At 43.5% G+C, this 7,500-nt stretch overlaps 1 long non-coding RNA gene across 2 annotated transcripts in view; it reads left to right on the forward strand.

Moving 5' to 3' along the window:
• Nucleotides 1–3,538: 3,538 nt before the first annotated feature.
• The window catches only part of LOC147008655 (uncharacterized), a 40,373-nt gene continuing 36,411 nt past the window's right edge, over nt 3,539–7,500 (forward strand). For both annotated transcript variants that reach the window (XR_015053348.1, XR_015053349.1), the window contains exons 1-2: nt 3,539–3,684; nt 5,495–5,630. This is a non-coding gene — a long non-coding RNA (uncharacterized LOC147008655). The remainder of the gene's footprint in view (nt 3,685–5,494; nt 5,631–7,500) is intronic.

Genomic DNA, 7,500 nt, shown 5'->3' on the forward strand with positions numbered 1-7,500 from the left:
GTCAGCTGCCCAAATGTAACAAAGAGATTGCCAGACATTTTGTGAATAAGAGCCATGCCATTGATGATGACACCATCATAGTCATGAACCGTTGTGATGAGTGATTCAGGACATTTTAACTCACTATAATGCAGGAGCTTGCTTTTGTTAGTCTTTGTGATTGTCCCATCAGAATAAGACAGTGGGTAGGAAATCGGTCCAAAAGAATAGAAGAGGACTGTCCTCAAATCGACTTTCCAGTGTTGACTCAGTATGAGTAATCTGGTGAATATTCTCATCCCAGTATGGTACCATTGAAACATCCCAGTAATCTGGGATGGTACCATTCTCCAGGATTTAAGGTGCAGCTTTAGAGTTGCTACAACAAGCCTGTGGTCAGTATTGAGGAACTGAGCACTCCGGTGGACCCTGCAGTTCTGGATCATCCTCCAACGACCGTCAATGAGGACATGGTCAATCTCCTTTGCCACACCGCCAGCGTTGGAATACATAGAATACGTAGAAAATGGCGTAGAATGTGTCCTTCACGGTGAGATCACTCGCCTCAGTCGGAGCATAAACAGAGTCCACGGAAATGACACCTAAGGAGTGACGAATCCTTAATCTCATAATACGCTCGTTGACCGGGGTTACCTCAATTATCATTGGGGTCAGCTTATTGGACACAGCTACAGCAACTCCTTGGGTATGGTAACCATCAAAGCGACCAGACCAATAGTAGGTGTAACCACCCACCATTATCTCGCCGCAATCCGGTCTCCGAACCTCAGAGAGAGCTGCAATCCCGATGTCCAAACGCTTGAGCTCAGATGATAACAGAGACAGGTGATCATCCTCTCATAGGGATAGGACATTCCAGGTACCCACCCGAAGGGACCGCCTCAGGTTAACCCAAGGAGACCGCCGTCTGGTGGACGACACCTCAGCACCACTCCGACACACTCTCCGGCAATCTGACCCAGGGATGTTACCCTGTGGTTTCCCTCCGATCAAAGATTGGGGGTCCCGAAGGCTTTGCCCCAATCCCGTCATCCGGTGAGCTGCCCTGCGAAGGGAAGCTGCACAGGAGGTACTCCCACGGAGTGGGTTTTCAGATTTTTTTGCATTTTTGCGTTTTGCGGAATGAAGGGTTTTACGGTGGCCGGAGTGCAAATCCTGCCACCAACCTCCTAATAAGAAGTAACCCAACTGCAGGAGGACGTCTGCAGACACAGTTGGGCACTAGATATGGATGGCCGTTGGCTCACAAGGAGCTCCTCCGCCCTTTGATAGGTTTTGTTTTTAATCCTGCTGGGTGTCCATATCCAAACACCCCCCTCACCAGAAAACCTGGTGGGGGAGACGGTTTAGTCGCCGACAACACGACCATGGAACAGGTTAGTACAGCTTTACATGGTACCTGTAGCAGGTCACAGATCGAACCTGACCTGACAAAAAGATGCACAGAGACGTATTTATAGTAATTCGCTTGCCCATCTGGTTTATTGAGCCTTGGCATAAATACTCTGATCGAACATGGTGATAATATAATTGCGCTCCAGGATGTCCACATACTCAACTGACTTGTGTAAGTTAGTGTCGACATAGTCTATCAGTGTCGGGGGTGCATTGATGGCAGGTAGGTATGCAATCCTCGATGTTTCAAGCAACTCGTTATCATGGAGGAGAGTGTTGAAACCTGTCCAATGAGGCAAGTTGTGTCTTCCATCACTGAATAGCATCATAAAAGCATATCCCTCATCCAGTAATTTGGCTTTTCTTTGGATAGGAGCATTTGATCAATCACTTCTTGTCGAATATTGAATGAAGGCCCACAATGCCTTTTTGAAGTGTCGGGTGTGATGACCGTAGGTGGTTTGTACACTGATCTCTGCCTCTTCCTAATTAATGATGATCGTTGGTAAACTTCATGAAACTTGGCACAGGCCTGAATCAGTATGCCGTTTGAATGATGCGTAGTGTCGTTGCCACTGAGAGTCTCCAAACTGAAGTCTATATTGTCCCACAATTCTGGGGGGGGGGGGGAGACCATCTCGTGGAGATTCCTTTTCTTGTCCAATGGTTGGCAGTGAGTGTCCCAGAAGCAGCGGTGGCAAGAGAGTGGCATCTCTATATGTTGGAGAATTGTGTGCTTAGCCTGTGAGTCACCCAGATAACTCAGATGGTGGAGCACTGGTACTGTTCACCAGAGGATCTGGGTTTGATTCCGGCAAATGCCAAACCATGAACCAATAAATTCCATATTCCTGTGCCACATTCAGTCGAACGTTCACTGCAGCTCACCCCACTCGAAGGTGGGTATAATGTTTCTAAATGTAGTAAATAGCAAAACTGCTAATGCCAAATCTGTGAATGTGAGTGAAAAATTGTGGCATCTGACGGGTGGAAACCGAGAATGTAAATTTTATTGAGAAACTGCTGAAGCTGCGAATGTGTTTACATGCAGAGAAAGATCGGCGTCATATGAGAGTAAATGCAAAATCTCACTTCTATTGAGAAATTACTGAACCAGCAAATGTGTGCACATGCGGGAAATGTCGAAACTGCAAATTCTGAACCAATGAACATGAGAGAGAGATAGAGATAGAGATATAGAAAAAGGGTTTGAATCTTGCTATTGAGAAATTACCGAACCAGCGAATGTTTCCACATGCGGAAAATGGCGAAACTGTGAATGCTAAACCAGTGAATGTGTTTACAAGCAGAGAGGGAGCAGTTTCGTATGGGTGGAAACTCAAAATTTTAATTGTGTTCAGAAATTTATGAAACCTCACACCCACCTTAGGGACTGGGACCCCAAAATGTTCTACAGAAAGTTTGGCGGGTTTGCCCCAAAATTGAGGGAGTAGTTCGGGGATGTACAAACAGACACTACTGCTTTATTGGATGGACGAGTGGGGCGCCCGTGGGAAACCCATGGGCATACAAATGTATGACATTTAGACATCTTGAGTTAGATGCTGCAAGTAGAATCTTCCAAAATGGGTCCTGGCAATTAATCAGATCCAGAAATTATGTGATGTACACAATTTATTCACTTCACATAACATGTGAATACATCATATGTGAATACATGCCCATGGACATGTGAAATGCAGTGTGTTTATAAATCCCAGATATCTGAAATGGTTGTGTTTGGAGCAAATCCGAATTGCTACTTCAGATATTGTCTCAGAAGTTGCAATATTTTCCATTATTACCATGCTAAAGTTGTTGCAGTCGAGCACGTAAGTGGAAGTAATTGGACTTTCCCCTTGGACAAACAAAGTGTAAACCCATCCACTTTTCCTGTTGATTAATTTGTGAAATGCTTTACAAAACAGTACATGCATGGTGAGGTCATAGGACCACAATAATGCTCTTTGACAATATTATCAGGTACTTCGTCTGATTCATTACGGATGCTGTTGCATGTGTTTCCTGAGAACGTATTATCCTCCAAAGTCTTCGTTGCTCAGCATTATGTGCAAGTCTGTGTTGAAGTTCATCAGCCGTCTCATTCTCCCGCCTCATTCTTTTTCTTTCTGCATCTGTGCAAGTCGACGATGACGTTCATCAGCTGTTTCATTCTGTTCCTTCATTCTTTTGTTCATTTTGAAAATGGCAGTTCCAAATGCAGCGCGTCGGATCCTCCAGTTTAACGACATTCTGATTGATGCTTCGCCCTGCATGCCAAATGCCCAGGTAGTAGTTTATACCGTGGTTAGGATTCCAACTCTGACAAGGCAGCCTAAAGCTGAATGTGCAACCATTTGAGGGTCTGAGTTATTCTGGCAGGCCATAAAATAGCAAATGCAATGTGATTGATTATTTGAAATAATACTTTACTTTTGCTATGCTTAAGATGTGTGACATCATCATGTCGATGTCGTCCTGCTTCACACAGGAGCTTTATACTTGTGTGACTGGGATCAAAGAGTACCTAAGACTTTTTTTAGTGACTACGTCGAAAGAATGAAACATTTTATTGTGACGATTGTTGAAAGAATACAGCTCAAATGGAAAAGTCCCTTGGAAAAAGTGTTGGCGGCGGTGTATCGTAGACCGCTGTTGCGATCGCTGACATGCATTACTTCGTTTTCTTTGCATGAGTTGCAATCAAAATATATCTTTGCTTCTTCAAAAGGTAACGATGATAAAAATGTAACTTTCTGATAACTCCCCCTCCTCACATCACGTCTGACCAGACACATTAAAAACGGCTGTTGGAACATGTCACGTTTTGTGAAGCTTCCGCCACGCGCATGCGCAGTGTGCGCCTCCCTGGAAAATAAACGTGGAGCTTCGACTTATATGGTGTCTGGCCTTTCACCCCGCAATCCTTTGGATACGCTACAAAATGCTTTTTTTGTATGTAAACGCCAAAGTTCGTCCTGTTTTTCTCACATTTTGCTGAAATTGAAGCTTAAACCATCTTAATGACCACAAAAAAATGAAATCGGAAGGTGAATTAAGAGTTAAGATAAGGCCGTGAGAGTGTAAGAAAGTGCGAGCCTTACAAAAGAGGCTCTATGGTGCAAACAAAATGGATGATATGATTTTTGAAGCCCCTCCCTGAATGTGGGAAGCCCCGTCCTGAACTGAGAAGCCCCTCTCCGAATGGACGGACAGACAGACAGACTGGCACAGATTATATACCCGATATCATGGTAGGCATTAAAAAAGGGAAATAAAAGAAAAATGTAATGACATTTAATAGTTAAACAAAGTGCTCAATATTTCCCCCCCCCTCTGCTGTTTACATTTTTTTTTATATGCAGTAACAGGTTCTGCATCATTTTCTGAAGGGTGTCTTCCATAATTCCTGCGATAATCTGAATAACTGCATCCTTCGAATCAGAAGTTGTTGTTGGTTTCAACTGAAACACTCTCCCTTTGACTAACCAATAAAAGCAGTGATGTCAGGGGACCTGGGGGTGGGGGAGTGGGGCATGCAAATTCAGTTCAGTAACTATTAAAGTGATTAAGTTTTTTTGTTTTTTTTCTTCATCCAAGCAAAACATTCATTATAGTTGTGAGATGTGGCTTCATCTTGTTGAAACCACATATTTTCATGATTTCTCACCCTGCTCCATAGGTACGTCATCAGCATATGAAGATCACGTTCTGATGTCACAGTTACTGCCATTTCGGTATTTGTGCTTTCAAAAAAATAGGGTCCATATATTTGTGACGAACTCAATCCACACCAGATGGTGATTTTTGGATTGTGAAGTGATGCTTCTTCATGTTCTTGTGGCTTTTCCAATCCTCAAAATCTGCAATTATGTTTATTCATTATCCTATTGATTAACATTATTGATTAACATATGGCATTCATCTGAGAAAATGATGTTATTGATAATGAAGTCTACATTTTGCAGTGCTGTCAAATAGTGGTTACAAAATTCATACTATCTTCTGTGATCCTTTTCATTTGTGCCTGGAAGAGCTGGATTTTGTAAGAAAAAGAACAATGTCTTGCTTCAGTGTTTGACTCAATGGTGTGCGACAGATTCCGGTTTCAGCTGAGAGTAGTCTTCTTGATTTGCATGGACTTCTCCACTTGCATTGCCGTAAAGCTTCAATAGTCTCTGGGACATGAACACGAACACACCATCCTGAACAATCCATATTCACGTTTTGTAATGGTGAGTATCTTTCATCTTTCACATTAATGCCTTTATTGTTTTATAAACAGGTGATGAAATGTGGGGAATCTTCTCTGAAATGCTTCCTGCACTCTCTTTGGTGACTTTGCTTCAATGTGTATGTCATCAACAACGATACGCTGCTCGATGTTAAATTGCCCCATTATTTTTAATACTTGCAAAAAATATAAATGTTGCATCCCAGGCAATCTCAGGAAATTTGAAATTTATTCACAACCATATTGCTGAGAAAATGTCAGCATTATCAAATGTTACCCTTCTTTATGGTACACACTAAATCTACTCACAGGATACCCTCGAGGTATACACACTCTGCTCTGAGTTTCTGAGCTGTTTAGTCTGGGTTTGAATCTCGGCTCAGCTTTAAACTCTCTTCCTGTTGTTTTTCATGCAGAGTAATTCATCAATGTGTGTGCCGTCCCTCCGATTGACCTTAAACTGGGCGTCCTGTCTGCCAGAATCAATTGGTGAACTTAAAAGATCCCACAGTTTCCTTCACGAAGAGGAGGCGAGCTATCACTGGCACCTTGATCAAATTCAAAATTCCTTATCTGACTGCTTGGAAGGCAATGGCAAACTAACCAGCACAACACTTGCGAAGAAACTGCTTCCAAAGCACCGATAATCTATAAAGAGAGATCATGGGAATCTCAGTGAATAGGAATCTGCATGTGCATGTATATTGTTACTGGGTTCGGGGGAAGCGTGGGGCTCACGAGGGGGGTGTCTCAGAGCCGCTGCTCAACCTCCAACCCTGAAACCGACAATCCACAGATAACTCCGTGACCCGGTGGGCTGCTAATCAACCATGGACAACTAAATCTGAGGCAACTAAATCTGGGAGTGTCCAAAATGCGCCAAACTCTCGCGTTACCTTCCCAGTGGTGCAGTTATCCGAGATGGGTAACCATGCTCTGGACTTCCAAACTTCGTCTACTTATTACGTACAGCCGAGCAAAACTGGAGGTGGGACCTTGGCTAATCTAGCGCAGCAAATCATTGGGGTACAACCTCCCGTTTAGTTGTTACACATTATGTCTAACCAATGCTGGAGGATAAAAATTGAGCAGGTTGGAAATGATTCATAAAATGAGGTAAAGGCATGTATTTACAGAAGCAGTGTTACACAGAACAGTCTTACCCCTAACACGTAAAGAACCCCATATCCATTCTTATCTTATCTACACACAAGACAGGAACAAGTCAATCACTCTGGCGAAATTATAGACAGATTGAGATTGAGAGATTGAGAGATTGAGGTGTTGAGGCTGATGTGTGTGCAGTATGTCAGGAGAAGTGCAGCATGTGCGGTGTAAGTGCAAGAGGAAAGGTGTGATGTGTGTATCAGTCCTACACCCAGGGTAATCGTTGATGCCTCCTTGTGGCTCCTTGAGAGCTCCTTTGTGCATCTCAATTTGACAAATTAGAAGGTAGTAACAAATAGGAAAGATCATGGATGTCAGCAGGTACATTGCTGCATCCCAAGGAACTCGTGTCGCCATTTGCTCTTGGAGTCTCGCTTCAGCACAACTCCTCTTGCTCTCTCCCTCAGATCAAGCAGGCAGGCTCTTCTGGTCCCTCATTCAGTTCTCTGGGTGCAAGTCAGCCGCGATCTCTGGAACGCTCCATCTTTTATTGGCCCTGAGCGAGGCATGGCTTTGGGGAGTAATGGTCATGGGAGCATTTTTTTACCAGTGTGTCGCTTTCTCATTGGCCCGTACCTTCTTCAATGCAGTCTGGCATTACATTCCTTTGCTGTAGTTAGTATTGCCTTCCTTTGTTGTAGTTGGTATCACTAAAATGACTGATTGAGGGTGTTTCGTAATGTAATGTGTGTACTGTAAGGCAT

The sequence above is a fragment of the Eptatretus burgeri genome, chromosome 18 (assembly GCF_056783735.1).
Source record: "Eptatretus burgeri isolate ZD-2024b chromosome 18, Ebu_testis_v1, whole genome shotgun sequence".
Taxonomy (NCBI): domain Eukaryota; kingdom Metazoa; phylum Chordata; class Myxini; order Myxiniformes; family Myxinidae; genus Eptatretus; species Eptatretus burgeri.